This window comes from Cornus florida, unplaced genomic scaffold (assembly GCF_030987335.1).
Source record: "Cornus florida cultivar Cherokee Brave unplaced genomic scaffold, ASM3098733v1 CherokeeBrave_3.0.0_Hap2_Chr10, whole genome shotgun sequence".
In the NCBI taxonomy this organism is placed as follows: domain Eukaryota; kingdom Viridiplantae; phylum Streptophyta; class Magnoliopsida; order Cornales; family Cornaceae; genus Cornus; species Cornus florida.
The window spans coordinates 26,945,443-26,960,552 of NW_026775580.1; the positions used below are offsets into that span (position 1 = coordinate 26,945,443).

Here is a 15,110-nt window from a genome sequence, read left to right on the forward strand (position 1 = left end):
CACGGACACAGACATGGGACACAGACACGATACGACATTGATACATTGACAAGTCAAATTTTAAAAAAGTAGGACACGGCTACGGCGTGAACACGACTATGTAATAATATAAATTTTTATTATTATACATCTATTCAGTAATAGTATTATAAAACTTTAATTCATTTATATTTTCTATAATAAGAGTTGCTCTGAAATAAATTAGAAATGAAATTATGTCATTATTGTAATAATTTTTTTTATCATATATACCATTTTTATATCATATATACCATTATTTCACTACTTTGTCATGATAGTATTCATATTATTTTCAAGATTACTATCGTTCAGCGAACTCATTGCCTCTTCTCTTTCAGCCATCACCTTTGCAGCAAACTCATGCCTCTTTTTCTCTCTGCAGTTCTCCCCTTCATGATCGAATAGAAATCTATGGCTTGTCGCCACAGCAGCATCACAATGGAGATCCAAGGACAACTGAAGAACGAGATCTCATCTGCAACTCCACTGTGGCATTACGATAGAGGTCCAGGAGACATTATATTTATAAACCCTAACTGGAAAAACCTCTCTCCACCCGCTGTTCCCTATTGTTTAGCGAACTCATTGCCTCTTCTCTTTCGGCCATCACCTTTGGTCCTTTGCAGCAAACTCATGCCTCTTTTTCTCTCTGCAGTTTTCCCCTTCATGATCGAATAGAAATCTATGGCTTGTCGCCACAGTGGCATCACAATGGAGATCCAAGGACAATTGAAGAACGAAATCTCATCTGCAACTCCACTGTGGCATTACGATAGAGGTCCAGGAGACATTGAATGACGATCACCAGTGATTTCCTCTAGGTTTATATTTATAAGTTTCTAGTTTTATATGTATAAATTTGTTTGCATCTTTGATACATATATTTATATGTTTATATTCTGTACAAACAAGCTTTGAGATGAGCCCGGGCTTGCGAGAATACTGCCAACCCGAGTTCAAACATAGCTACTCCAAGCTCACTCGAACACGAGCCAAGCTCAAAACACCTCTCTCATCTTGGCGAGTCGAGCCCAAACACCTTTGTTAATCTCTGGTTTTCAACCTAAGGGTATTTGGGTAATTTTGATGATACCAAACCAATTGTTGTAGGTATTTAATATTGCTCTTGAGTTTATTTCAACAGGATCTTTATTTAAATCAAGAACTGAAGATTATGGCCAAGCTTAAAGATGAAATCTTGGAACTCAAAAAGACATTGAAGTAAAAAATGTAGGCATCAACCCAAACCTTTAAGAAATTGAAGATCAAAGAATTGGGTTATGTTGAAATCAAGGTTCAAAGAAAAGAAAAGAAGATGAAGATATTGTTTGGGAATTTTGCGTGAGGGAGAAAAACTCAAAACTCTTCTCACTCCAATATCTTTTCTATACATAAATATATATACACATACATAAGAGTACAAAAATAATGGAAAAACCAAAATACCTTGTGGGGTAAAGTAATTACAAGAATAACCTAATATAGTTATTCAAACACTCCCTCTCAAACTGGAGAATATATATCATATAGTCCAAACTTAGAACAAATAGCCTTCAACCGATTATGATCGATAGCCTTAGTGAACAAATCAGCCACAATTGATCTTCAAACTTCACAAATGAAGTAGAAATGTCCCACTCAATAATTTGTCACGAATGAAGTGACAATCAACTTCAATATGCTTAGTCCTTTCGTAGAACACTGGATTAGAGGTAATATGAATAGCTACTCGATTATCACAAAAAAGCGGAATAAGAATTTGAACTCCCAGGCCAAGTTCTTCGAGGAAATGTTGTAGCCATGTTAGCTCACTAGATGTATGAGCCATCGCCTTGTATTCAACTTCAGCACCAGACAGTGCTACAAGTTTTTGCTTTATACTCTTCCATGTAACTAGATTACCTCCGAAGAAGGTGCAGTATCCTATAGTGGATCTTTTATCTTAGGGCGAACTAGATCAATCAGCATCTGTAAAACCTTCCACCCTAAGAAGCACGGAAATGGACACGTTACACGGATACGACACGACACGGATATGGCGACACGGCAAATCCAGAAAAATTTGGACACGGATACAGTGGGGACACAACAAATAATAAATATATATTTTATATATATGATGTTGTATTTTAAGAAATTAAGAGTAATATTAGTTGTTACAACCTCATAATGAAAAAAAAATTGTGTTTTGCTGGGAAAAAGAAAGAATGATAGAAAGAGGATTAAGAAAGAGGAAAATAAATAAATAAATAACAAAGAAACAAAGTGGATTAGGGTTTCGTTAGAATAAGAATTAGGCCTTAGTTAAAAATAAAGGTAAGAATCCATAGAATAGAAAAACGTTCATGGGGAATAGAGGAAAAAGGAAAAAGAAATGCAAAAAGAAATTTATTATGAAAAAAAAAAAAAAAAAGAGAAGTATCTAGGATTTGTGAAGAAGAAGAAAGAAAAGAGGACGAAGAAGAAGAGAGAAAAGAGAATAGCGAGATAGAGAGACCATCCACCGGTAGTGAAGCTTGGTTGGTGGGAGAACAAGAGAGTCAAAGATGGTCGTGCAAGAGTTTGAACCTTGAACTAAAATATAAGGATAAATATCTAATTGTTTTATAAAACGACAACTTTTAAGTAATTATGTAATTAACATCATATTGCTGAAAGTAATTAAACAACTCCTAATATTTATACTTCAACTCACCATTGTTTCTAAAACTTTCTTAAAATTCCCAAGAATGGGACACGTGTTGGACACGTAATGGATACGAGTCGGACGCGAGTCCAAGGCGTGTCCGGATATTCCAGAAAATATAAAATATTCGGACACGTTTTTTGGCGTGTCCGACATGTGTCGAGGTGTGTTCGGCGCGTCGGTGTCCGACACGGATTCTTTGCCCTTTTAGGCATGGCCGTGCTTCCTAGCTTCCACCTTAAGGTACCAATTGGATTTACACAACGGTCACAACCACCCTAGACCTAGAGCTCGGTTGAGATAATGGATAATTCGAATAACTGTGAGGAAAATGAAGTTTTTCAAAATCTTTTTAAGCACTTTTCACATATGGATCTTGATTCATATGTAGAGACAAGTTTCATGCAAGAAGAAGATGATGTTCAACATACATAGAGTTATAATACTCACATCAAAGGCATGAGTAAGCCTCAAATCTCTCCTCTAAATTGAATATTCTCACTTACTAAAGATCCATTGAGCTTGATCCTTCTTCCTTAGACCTCCATCTTGAAGATGATGATATTGCCTTTATGATCCACCCATATGCCTCCATGAAAGACCTTAGTAGCTAAGCTTGTGGGAGCTTCTTAGCGATGAGAACATTAAACCCTAATTTTGTAGAGAAAGTATATTCTTCACGCACAAATAGTGCTTCAAGGCTTACTAACAATACATGACCACCATGTATATATATAGTCACATGGGTTGGAAATAACAATTCTCAGTCTCTACAAATAAAAGTGATAACTCCAATCTCATGGACCTCCAATATCAAGTTGGGTTATAGGTGAGAATCATTTGGGCTTACTATTTTCTTGACTCCAATGAATTAATAATTGACCTGGTTCAACCACCATGCACCCAATTCAATTAATTCATAAATTAATTTCTACTCCACTAAAAGAAATGAACTGACCTCCAATCAAATAGTAAATAACCACTAAGTCAATGTTGCACTTTGACCCCTCTATGCATAATTAGCTATCAGATAATAAAGCCATCAATCCGACCACATAATTAATATATTTATTTTGGTTTCTTGATTATTTTCCAGCTTGATCACAATAAAACATTTGTTTGACAAAAAAAATAATTTACTAAATAAATACATAAAAACATTTTGTCTAAAACACAAAGGCTTTCGAATTTACTTTGTGATCAATCATAATCAATACAAAATAAATACAAGTAGCACCGATGCAAATATAGAGAATATAACACCCTAACTATTAATTAGATAATTACCCAAAGTGTCGGTCAAAGGATCCCGAAGATTCCGCCGAATAAATCAAAGTAATTATTAATTAATAAAAGAGCCTATACTTCTCTCATGTTTGAGAGTCAAATGCCATGACAGTGATGGGGAAAAATTGCATAGAATGGCTCTTGCAATATATCTCAACCTATCACAAATCCGGTTCATATCTTAGGTAATTAAGAGTACATCCTTAATTACCGGCTACGAACTAATTATGATTGTTATTTATACTCATGTATTGACCGCCATCACATACATATAAATAACTCTTGCAATCAAGTGGATATGTATGTTCAATTTCGTAATTAATTGAACCATAATACATTTGCATTCACCAATTTTATAAAGCATAAATATAATTTCAGATAATGCAAGGAACATATGTTTTTACAATTCAAATAGAATTTGTTATGCCAAGACACACAAATACCAACAATAACAACATTCCAATTCGGCACCCTAGGAGCTCCCATGAACTGATTGACCACACTAACAACATACGAGATCTCAGGACGAGTAATAGTGAGATAAGTAAGTTTTCCGACCAATCAATCAATGAATATTTTCCCGGGTCGTCAAATAAATCACCATCATTAGCTATGAGTTTTGTGTTTAGATCCATAGGAACATCAATTGGACGGCTACCCAATAGACATGTTTCTTCTAATAAGTCGAGCACATACTATCTTTGCGACATACTTGTACCTTCGTTTGATCTAGCAACTTCAATTCCCAAAATATATTTGAGTTTACCTAAGTCTTTGGTATGAAACTGATGTTGTAGAAACTCCTGCACCCTAGCAATGCCCATAGAGTTATCACCTGTTATAATAATGTCATCCACATAAAAATGAAACATGTTCCAGTATGTTGATGAAATACTGAATGATTTGTTTAGCATCTACGAAGACCAAATTTTAATGCTGCCCTCAAAAAATTTTCTAAACCAAGCTCTTGGTGCTTGTTTCAAACCATAAAGAGCCTTTTTTAAGCGACAAAACACTATATCAATACTTCCTCTGAGCAATAAACCCAGGTGGTTGCTCCATGAAAACTTCTTCAGCTAAGTCGTTGATCGGTTGGTCAATTAAACATCAACCTTCGCAATAGCACGAATCATTGTAAAATAGGGCTATTGATCGGGTAAGTCGAACCACTGGGACTGCGCTAATCTATGGCAACCTAAGTGTCTAGAGTCATTTTAGAGTGATAAGGGGTATAGAGGGTTTGTTTTGGTTGTCACTAAACTACAAATTCAGAATGCATAAAACAATAAATTGAAGGAGATTAAAAGAGAAGATTTAGAGAAGGATGTCTAGGGAAGTGAGTCCACTCCAAACCTCTACACAAGCTAATTATATGATTAATTTGGGGAATTAATGTAGAAATGACCTTGATATATAATAATACATGACTACTATAATATCTTCAAGAAATTCAATTAATTAAAGAGTAAGAACAACCTATCAAAGCTTCACATGGTTGAGTTACCTAAACTAAGATGCAACCCTAGACATGCTCACTAAGCTAGAGATTGTCAAACAATTAATCAATTGGTGGAAGCACATGATATCAAGTCACAAGATTAACTCATCAAAAGAAATTCTTAAGCTATGGATTAACAAGCTACTCAAAACCATGCCATTAAAACCGTTCCATAATCTTAGTTCCATTGTCACTATGAAACTATAAGCCATACAACTATGAGATTAAATAATCTAAGACAAGAGTATGTAAATCAACATAGTCATTCAAACATTCAAAATCTTCATTACAATTTGTAACATGCTCTAGACCATGGAACTAGCCAAATATACATTTCATTCCCCAAAATAAATCAAAAACTAGACATGCTTACAAGGTAGAGCTTCATCACCTCCCTAGATGGAGGTTTAGTTACCCATAGGAGCAATGGAAGAAGGAAGAAGCTTGAAGACCTCCTCCATTTTCGTGCTCCCTTCTTCAAGCTTGAAGAACTCTATCTCCTTGCTCTCTTCCCTCCCCAAAATCTGATCAAAACTTGCTTAATGATATGTGTGGCCTTGCTTCCCTTCTCTTGTATAGATAAGGCTCTAAAAACCCCCACCAACCAACATCTCCAACCAACCATTAAAGAGGGAAATTAGAATTGAGGAACCCAAGATGCAAGTGGCTGAAAATGGGCCATTCCCGAGTGCAATTCTGCCCTAATTTCGAGCACTCGAAATAAGGGCTCGAGCACTCGAAATTGGAGCAGAATGCTCCATTCTTGCCTTGCTCCGCCCGGACCTACTTTGATGAAATGGCCATAACTTTGCGCTCCGAACTCCAAATGACAAACTGTTTGAAGATTTGGAGAGCTAATTCAGAGCTTTAAATACTTCATGTTTTGGTGGAGATCCAATTCTCAAGGATGGTTGGTCGAAAATGAAGATCAAGGCAGAATTGCATTGCTGCCAGGCAGTTCTGCGCACCTCTGGTAACAAGGCCATAACTCTCTGCTCTAAGCTCTAAATGACAAACCGTTTGAAGATTTGGAAAGCTGATTCAGAGCTCTAAATCTTTCATGTTATGAGGGAAGTCCAGTTCCCAAGTTTTCAAGGTCAAAATGGCGAGCAAAGTTCAGGATCCACTGCTGCCAGAAATTCAGCCTTGTGCCTTTTGATGGCCAAAACTCCACAAAGCCTTGATTTTGCTCCTTTTTTGGCAAATGGACCTGAAAATATATACATACACACAAATGAAGATAATCTACTTAATTAAACAAACAACGGACTTAACTAATGCAATTTAGGGCGCTTGAATATACAGTATTCGGCGCTTATCAGTCGTCGTGCAAGAACGCATTCTTAACATCCAACTGAAACAAGGGCAAGTTACAATTAGCAGCAATAGAAATGAGAACTCGAATAGCTGAAATCTTGGCAACAGGTGAGGTCTCATCATAATCAACACCATAAGTTTGTGTACCCCTTTGCAACAAGCCAAGCCTTTAAACGTTCAATAGAATCATCAGGAAGGTATTAACAGTGTAAACCCATTTATAACCAACAAGTTTGGTACCTGAAGGCAAGGGAACAAGATCTCACGTTCTATTACAATGAAGGGCATCCATTTCATCTTCCATTGCTTTTCTCCGGGTTGAATCAGAAAGAGTATCCTACAGAGTCTTAAGAACAAGAGTGGTAGACAACTGGGACAAGAAACATGAGAAAGAGGGTGACAACGAATTGTATGAGACATAATTGGTAATAGGATGTTTAGTGGCACAAGACCGAGTACCTTTACGAAGGGCAATAAACAAATAGTCAGACGCAACAGATAGTGTCGGATCCAAAGACTCTAAAGAAGGCTGATGGGGAAGCAGATGGCTTCGGTCTCTGAGTATAAACCGGTAATGGAACAATGGGCTGCGGTTGACTAGAGTGGTTGGATAACAATGGGAGCGCAAGTGGAACAGAATGTGAAGATGTCTCATGAGTAATATCAAGAAGAGGACTTTCATTGAAAAAATATGGAATAGACTAATAAAAAGAGACATTTACACTAATAAACGGTAACCCTTCTGTAAACGAGAATAACCGAGAAAGACACACTCAATGGCACAGGGATTAAGTTTATCAAAGCTGAGATTGTGGACACAGCATACACACCCAAAGACTCGAGGAGTAAGAGAAAATAAGGAAGTAACAGGAAACAAAACAGAGTAAGGGGATTTCCCATTCAACACAGAATATGGCATACAGTTAATGAGATAACATGCAGTAAGTACAACAAAACTCCAAAAAAGTTTTGGGCCACGCATATGGAATAAGAGAGCACGGGTCACTTCCAATGGATGACGATTTTTACGTTCAGCCACATCATGTTGTTGTGGGGTGGAAACACAAGATGTTTTATGAATAATGCCTTTATCACAAGATACAAATCGAAAGGAACTGAGAAATATTCTTTGGCATTATCAAAGCGCAAGACACGAAGTGAACATCCAAATTGGGTTTTCACTTCCTTACGAAGTGTTCGAAAGATTGAAAATGACTCAAATCAATCTTTCATTAAGAACAACCAAGTCATACGAAAATGATCATCCACAAATGTCACAAAATAGTGAAATTCATTAATGGAAGTATGCTTTATTTGGACCCTATACATCTGAATGAATCAACTGAAAATGACTTAACACATGTCATCAAAACGGAGGTAAAGGACACGCGATGATGCTTGCTAAGTTGACAAACTTCACATGATAAAGACGACAAATGACTAAAAGCTACAACACTGCAAGTGACGGGCGGCCAAGACGATAGTGCCACTGAAACAGAGATAGAGAAGAATGACAAACCGTGAGATGAGGCTCAAAATCAAAATAGTCTAAAGCACCGGCTTCATGCCCCATACCATGTCTTTAGATCCTGAAAAACACAATAAGTGGGATATAACGTAACGGAACAATGGAGGGATTTAGTAAGATTACTAATAGACATCAAGTTAAAGGGAAATTGAGGAACATGTAAAACAGATGATAAAGACACAAGAATTAAGTAGAGTAGTTCCTAAACCTAAAACTTTAGATATCGAGCCATTAACAAGAGTGACATGTTGAGCAGGGCTGACAGAGTGAATGTCAGATTAAATATGAAAGCAACCAGTCATGTGGTCTGATGCTCCTGAATCCAGGTACTATGAGTGGAAGACAATATGATTGAGCAGAGGAAGCCATGGAAGATGATGATGACTCTTCTTGTTGTAATAGAAGCTGAGCATACTTAGTGCATGGGATAGCAATCATATCAGCAGTCGATTGGGCATCTGATTTGGCATGTGAAATGTGAACATCCTCCTTAATAGTAAACCTTCTTTTCATCAACAAACTGTTTGCCAAAAAGATCACAACAATGATTGATAGTATGATTAGTCCGTCCACAATAAGTACATCTCCATGGTTTTCTACCTTTATCTTGTCTTCCCCTCATTCAAACATGAATTGGTTTGAACTTGTACACATTAGTAGTAGCCATACTAGATGACGTGAAGAGAACTGAACAACCAACGGGTCGGTGGCCTAGTAGTATCAAGTCCTTACTTCCCAAAGGAGGTCAAGGGTTCAAGCCTCAGTGGAGGCATGTGTGTGTAAGTACCAACTATGAAAATATATATAGAGAGAGAGAGAACTAAACAAAACAAAAGGGGAAAAAAAGGATGGAAATTAGTTCGCCCAAAACTGAGTTGCCGAAAATTAACTGGCAGTAGAAACAAACTGCCTGAGAAACAAAACTTATCAGAAACTAGTTTGGCTAGAAACTGAACGAAAAAACAAAACTGGCTAGACCTGGATTGTCATAAAGCTGATCGAAAAAAAAAAAAAAAAAAGGCTAAAAACAGCATTACCAAAACTGGACAAGCCAAAAACTGTAATAGCCCGAACTGGACTAACCGGAAACTAGTTGTGGCCGGCCGAAAGTTGGCTGTGATTGATTGGAAACTGTAAAGAGAAGAACTCAATGCTTGAACGAAGCTATTCTGATCTGGGAGAAAATAATAATAGTAATAATAATAATACTTCAGGTGGGTCGAACCAGTGGGACGGGTCAGATGGAACCGGTGGGTATTTGGGCAAGATCCTCTTCTTCTCTACTCTGTTTATCAATACCTAAAAAACCCTGGATTACAACACAAAAACATACAATGGCAGCAACAATACTCCTGCAGTCAACTTACAGCAATCACAATACGACGATCTCAGTAAGACACTGGCGCAATGACAAACATAGCAGTCAACCAGCGATAACCACACACCAACGACAAGCAAAGAAACCTCTTGCTGGCAACCAAATGATTCTACCGACGACAATATGATCACAACACATATCTGCTCTGACTGTTTGGGAATTTTGCGTGAGGGAGAAAAACTCAACTCTTCTCACTCCAATGTCTTTTCTGTATATATACACACACACACACACACACGAGTACAAAAATAATGGGAAAACCAACATACCTTTGTGGGGTACACTAATTACAAGTGTGCCTCACTATAGATATTCCAGCAGGTAAAATAGTCTTGGGTGAGTGCTAGATTAAATATTAATGTTATTTTTTAAGTAACTTTATTTGAAAGCTCAACTCTTGACTTAGTTGACTATAGAACCATGCATATCATTATATAGAATAGAATCAAGTTGACTGATTGTCATTTCCAAGTTTGTTTTCCCATTTCCACCACTGCTACTATGAATGGTGTACATCCTGGTTGCTATGTTCTATTGCAACTGCAATTGCCACTCTATAAGTGAGACCTATTACTAAATTGGAAATTGTAAGATATATATATTGGGAAGATTGTAAAAAATATATATTCTGTAATTGGCAACTTTCGGTGTCAAAACAAGTCCTAGTCAGTTGTAAATTCAAGTTACTATATCTGGATCGACAGCGAATGCGGAAAGGAAAGGTTGTTCAAAGTTACCATAACTGAGATTTTTTTTTTGAAGAAGGTAAGAACAATACATTAGGAAGGATTCTAAAAAAAGTTGGACACATTCTACACTTTCCATTTTGTTCGGAACAAGATTTTACATTCTGTCCATCTTGAACTGGTTCAAGAATAATCGAACAGGTTCAACTTGAACTGGTTCAAGATTTATCGAACAGATTCAACTTCACCAGAGTGGCGATTTTAGAGTCTGTCCATCTTGAACCGGTTCAAGATTTATCGAACAGGTTCAAGAAGTCCTGGTACTATTCTAACTACAGTTTCCTTCTTCTGAATGTTTCCTTTTTAATCCCAACTTTCTTCCAAATCCTATGCACGAATTTTATCATATTTTCCGAGGGATTAGGACTTTCTAAACTCTATATAAACCTTGTCATACGCATTGGTTTAGACACGGCTTTTGCATACAAAATTTCAGATCTTTGAGAGAGCTTTTTGAGAGATATTTTTTTATTCCTTCAGAAAATCAATCTGATTTATTTTATTTTATTTTTGGAAGCACACACATAAACACAAGAGTGATTTAGGAGTGTTGTTCTCTATCTCATCGGAATTGAAGCATAATTGAAGATTCAGAAATTCCGGAAAAGCAGAATTCATTCATTCGTCAAATTCAGATCTAGAAGAAAAAGGGTGAAGCGATCACACTTTGAAGGGGTCAGAGCATTCGTGGAGTGTTGTCTGATCTACCTGCAACTCTTCTACAAAGCTCGAGAGTAAGCTTGAGGTTAAGAGCTGTTGGATGGGCGAGACGCAAAGCCAGGGATTGTCAGCAATTGGTTTTTAGTAGAACGATAGGGTGTGAGACTGAGTCAAAGTTCGGTATACTTTGCTTCAAACATAGTGGATCGTTTATCTCAGGACTGCGAAGTTCAACAAGGTTTTTCCTATTACAATTGGTCTATTTTACCAATTGGGGTTTCCTCGATAAAATCCTGGTGTCATCTCTTGAGCTCTATTTACTTTACTTGCACTTTATTTTTGCTTTGTAGTTTGATTTTAGTTTTATTTCGGTAAAATTAAAATAAGTAAAAATTGGATAAAAGAGCAAGTTGAATCTATTTACCATCTCTTGATTATCTATCCATATATTATATTCCACAACCACTCCGTTGCGCACACTCAACAGAAACAACTAAAGCAGGAAAACACAGACTTGATTTTGAATAAGGTCATCCAACAAGAATCCCAGTAATCCAACTCCCAACATGAAGCTTTTTTTTTTTTTTTTTTTTTCGAAAATTTAAGCAATAAATGTTATTGTATTACACTCCCAACATGAAGTTGCCATGCAAAAAGTGCTTTTTGATCGTTAGGGGTGGCACCAATCAAACCAAAGCAGGAAGCCCACGTACTTGCGAACATGATATTATGGGAAATTTAACAAGGATGGTGCAAGCAGAAAAATAGTCTATGAAAGCATTTTAGAAGATAGTATTTACCATGGGGAAATACTGAATGATCTGATATACGAAGCGCAGAAGTGCATAGAATATTGACCCTTGAAGCATCAACTCGCCAAGCAGGGCGCTGATAAAGAACATTATTTTCAATTGTTTCCAGAAATTTTCTGGACACAATGACGCGAATCTGTCAAGTTTGGAGGAAGCATAGGTCAGAGATCTTAATGATGTCATCACGATCATGACATGTCCAAAAATTATATCAGCTGAAAATATTTCCTGTACTGTCTTCACATAGATAAATATATATATATATATATATATATATATATATATATATATATATCAGTACTTCATTGACCAAACTCTTGGTTTTCAAAAGCATAAAATACAAAATATCCAAGACTTCTCTAGTTTTTAGTATCGAGTGGAGCACAATAAGGGATGTACCGAAGTAGAGGTAACCCAACATATGAGTTGAGACAGTTAACAGGCCATGCAATGAATACATGCTAGAAAAGACACAATGTTTAGATATTTTTATAAAATAAAATTACAAGGAAAAAAAAAAGCACCACAACAAAAGTATGTCAAAAATAACAATATGAACAATAACGTTCAGAATGGCAACTCGAAAAGCAAAAAGGCTAAAGCATTAGGTTCGCTAAACAAGCTTTAAGTCAAACGCGCCCTATTTTCCATTTTTTCATCAATACTAACTATTACCAACAGGAAAAAGAACAAAAACAATAATAATTGATGATGATGATGATGATAATTATTAAAATAATAATAATAAAATAAAATAAAATAAGTGGTGGTGTAGCACAAACACAAAAATATTCAACAGTAATAAAACATACCCCAGCATTGACATATTCAGAACCTAATAATGGGATCATTATATGTTGCACATAGAGTTGTCCTGCAATTTCCCTTTTGGGGCTGATACAAGGTCTTTAATATCTTTCCACAGAAGGCATTCATGCATGGTTAAAGTCGAAGGACCTTTCTGGCATTTTGATCTGTTCCTAGGAGCCTTTTGTATGCGTAACACTCTGCCAACCTATATAGAATAAAAGAAAGAAGCAATAAGTGACAAAAATATGAAAGTAGGAACCAATCTATTTCATTCTAAGCATTTCTTTTTTCATAAAGAAGCAAGAATGCTTTGTTCTTATGCTTGTCAAATTTTGTTAATCGAGATTTCCCGTGGAAAACTATTTGGCGGTCTATGGCTCCAACTAGGGTGGCTTTCTTTGTTTGGACTGCTATGTGGGGAAAGATTCTGACAATTGATAATTTGAGAAAAAGGGGCAATTGTATCGTTAATCGTTGTTGTCTATGCAAGGATGATGAGGAGTCCGTTGATCACCTCCTTTTGCATTGTCCTGTGGCGAATGATTGTTGGAATCTTATTGTTGGGTTGTTTGTTATGTGTTGGGTTATGCCACGATCTACTAAGGAGTTAATTCATGTCTGGAGAGGTTGTAGAGTGAGAAGAGATATTCGCAATTTCTGGAGAATTGTACCACATTGTGTATGGTGGTGCATCTGGAAGGAGAGAAATAGTAGAATGTTCGAAGGGAAAGAGTCGTCCACGGCAATGATCAAACTTTACATTCTTCATTTTCTCTTCAATTATGTGACGAGGAGCTTTTGTTCTTCTTCTGATGATTTAATTACTTTCTTGGATTCTCTGGGACCTTAGTCCTGGCTCCACTTTTGTAATTGGGATGCGTTCCCCTTTTGAACACCTTTTTAATGTTATTTTTTACTTATCAAAAATAAATAAATAAAGAAGCAAGAATGCTATAAAAAGTTTAATCTAATTATTATATGTAATTAAAAGCTTTCCTTCACTAGAGCTATCTAATTAGCGCGGAAATGCAAAGCATGGCTAGCTATGAAGCATGGACACAAACACGGGATACGGACACAACATATACAAACAGAGGATAAATTATTTAAAAGTAAGATATGGATACGGCAAAGACAATATATATATATATATATATATTGTATTTCTGCAGCATGCATAAAAATTAAAATATATGTATTTGTATGTACAAATCACAATAATAATTATTTGTCATATTATATGTATAGATATTGTTATTAACATTTCTTCATTAAAGATTATAACAAACAAGTTGAGAGTTATATTTCATGAATAAATTTTTGGCTACCATGACATATATCTTAATTTATTTATTTTTAGAAATTCTAAGTTTTTCTTAACAATTATATTATGATATTATACTTGAAAAACAAAAATTTTACCATTTTAATGTTCAAAGCATGTTAAATATGTGTTTCGAATCTGAGAAGTATCAAATATGTGTTAGAAATAAATAAATATATAGGATAAATATGATGACTTTTTAAAACAATTTTAATAAAATGGTGGTCGTGACATAAATTGTTTAAAAAAAAAATTAAAAAACAATTACTATTGTTGTTGTGGAGTAGATTCAATTGTATAGTTCTTTAAATGATAAAATAATGAAGAAAGTTTTTTAATAGGAAATTCTATTAATTTCCTTCATAGTTTACAGATTGTACAAGGCCTATACATACAAGAAAGGACTACTACATTCTAGGCTATAAATAAGGAAAGAAATAAATGTATAAAGTCAAAGATTTGCATTTGTACAAACAGCTGGAATCAGAGACTAAAATGGGAAGGAATCATTCCAATTTATTCAGGGAATAATTCTAAATAAATTGGATCCGAATCCTAGGGTCAACCGCGTCTAGAATCCCAGATTTTCTGGTGAACTGTTTTTCCACACTCCCCCTCAAGCTAGCGTGTAGATATCAGTCATGCCCAGCTTGCCAATTAACTCCTGAAACTGTCCTTTAGCCAAACATTTAGTCAAGGTATCATCTAGCTGTTCTTTAGATCGGATGTAGGAAGTACAAACTAGGCCTCCTTCAATTTTCTCCTTGATAAAGTGTCTGTCGATTTCAACATGTTTTGCTCTGTCGTGTTGTACTGGATTGTGTGCTATACTAATGGCTGCTTTGTTGTCACAGTAGAGTTCCATAGGATTACTGCTTTCCAACTTCAGTTCTTTTAAAATAGACTTCAGCCAAAGTAACTCGCAAATTCCCAAAGCCATTGCACGGAACTCAGCTTCAATGCTTGATCTAGCCACAACCGTTTGCTTTTTACTCCTCCATGTCACCAAATTACCTCCTACAAAGGTACAATACCCTGAATTA

The 15,110-nt window shown here is 35.9% G+C and overlaps 1 pseudogene; it reads right to left on the reverse strand.

Annotated features, from left to right (window-relative positions):
• LOC132277448 (inositol-pentakisphosphate 2-kinase-like) overlaps positions 1-15,110 on the reverse strand; it is a 40,147-nt pseudogene that overhangs the window by 17,081 nt on the left and 7,956 nt on the right.